The sequence below is a fragment of the Hordeum vulgare genome, chromosome 3H, assembly GCF_904849725.1.
Source record: "Hordeum vulgare subsp. vulgare chromosome 3H, MorexV3_pseudomolecules_assembly, whole genome shotgun sequence".
Classification (NCBI taxonomy): Eukaryota; Viridiplantae; Streptophyta; class Magnoliopsida; order Poales; family Poaceae; genus Hordeum; species Hordeum vulgare.
This window is the reverse complement of record NC_058520.1, coordinates 497,473,784-497,475,992: the sequence shown is the minus strand read 5'-3', so window position 1 is coordinate 497,475,992 and position 2,209 is coordinate 497,473,784.

The following is a 2,209-nucleotide window of genomic DNA, read 5'->3' as shown; positions in this document are numbered from 1 at the left end:
ATGCGATCCTACTAGATACCCATGGTCACCACGTAAAACATGCAACAACAAAATTAGAGGACGTCTAACTTGTTTTTGCAGGGTATGCTTGTGATGTGATATGGCCAATGATGTGATGTGATATATTGGATGTATGAGATGATCATGTTGTAATAGAAAATATCGACTTGCACGTCGATGGTACGGCAACCGGCAGGAGCCATAGGGTTGTCTTTATACTAACGTTTGTGCTTGCAGATGCGTTTACTATTTTGCTAGGATGTAGCTTTAGTAGTAATAGCATGAGTAGCACGACAACCCCGATGGCAACACATTGATGGAGATCATGGTGTGGCGCCGGTGACAAGAAGATCCTGCCGGTGCTTTGGTGATGGAGATCAAGAAGCACGAGATGATGGCCATATCATGTCACTTATGAATTGCATGTGATGTTAATCCTTTTATGCACCTTATTTTGCTTAGAACGACGGTAGCATTATGAGGTGATCTCTTACTAAAATTTCAAGACGAAATTGTGTTCTCCCCGACTGTGCACCGTTGCTACAGTTCGTCGTTTCGAGACACCACATGATGATCGGGTGTGATAGACTCAACGTTCACATACAACGGGTGCAAAACAGTTGCGCACGCGGAACACTCGGGTTAAGCTTGACGAGCCTAGCATGTGCAGACATGGCCTCGGAACACATGAGACCGAAAGGTCGATCATGAATCATATAGATGATATGATTAGCATAGGGATGCTTACCACTGAAACTATACTCAACTCACGTGATGATCGGACTTGAGCTAGTGTAAGTGGATCATGAACCACTCAAATGACTAAGAGAGATGTACTTTTTGAGTGGGAGTTTAGCGTATAATTTTGATTAAAGTTAAACTCTAATTATCTTGAACATAGTCTAAGTCCACTTTGAATATATTTGTGTTGTAGATCATGGCTCACGCGACAGTCACCCTAAATTTTAATACGTTCCTAGAGAAAGCTAAGTTGAAAGATGATGGAAGCAACTTTGTAGACTGGGCTCGTAATCTTAAGCTAATCTTACAAGCTGGGAAGAAGGATTATGTCCTTAATGCTGCGCTAGGAGATGAACCACCCGCTACGGCTGATCAGGATGTTAAGAACGCTTGGTTAGCACGTAAGGAGGACTACTCAGTAGTTCAATGTGCAGTCTTGTATGGCTTAGAACCGGGACTTCAATGTCGCTTTAAGTGTCATGGAGCATTTGAGATGTTCCAGGAGTTGAATTTTATCTTTCAGAAGAACGCCCGGATCGAGAGGTATGAGACCTCCGATAAATTCTATGCTTGCAAGATGGAGGAAAACTCGTCTGTCAGTGAACATGTGCTCAAAATGTCTGGGTACTCAAACCGTCTAGCTGAGCTGGGGATTGAACTCCCGCAAGAGGCTATCACTGACAGAATCCTTCAATCACTGCCGCCAAGCTATAAAGGCTTTGTGTTGAACTACAACATGCAAGGGAGGAACAAGTCTCCCGGCGAGTTGTTTGCGATGCTGAAAGTCGCAGAGTCTGAACTCCGTAAAGAGCATCAAGTGTTGATGGTGAATAAGACCACTAGTTTCAAGAGAAACGGCAAAGGCAAGAAGGGTAATTCGAAGAAGAGCGGCAAGCCTGTTGCCAATCCGACGAAGAAACCCAAAGCTGGACCTAAGCTTGAAACGGAGTGTTACTATTGCAAGGGTATGGGTCACTGGAAGCGCAATTACCCCAAGTATCTGGCAGATAAGAAGGCGGCCAAAGAAAAATCAGGTATATTTGATATACATGTTATTGATGTGTACTTAACCGGCTCTCGTAGTAGTGCCTGGGTATTCGATACCGGTTCTGTTGCTCATATTTGCAACTCGAAACAGGAACTGCGGAATAGACGAAGGCTGGCGAAAGATGAAGTGACGATGCACGTAGGAAATGGTTCCAAGGTTGATGCAATCGCCGTCGGCACAGTTTCACTTCAGTTACCATCAGGATTAGTGATGAACTTAAATCATTGTTATTTAGTGCCTGCGTTGAGCATGAACATTATATCTGGATCTTGTTTATTGCGAGACGGTTACTCTTTTAAGTCAGAGAATAATGGTTGTTCTATTTCTATGAGTAACATCTTTTATGGTCATGCACCTAATGTGAGAGGATTGTTCATATTGAATCTTGATAGCGATACGCATATACATAACATTGAGACC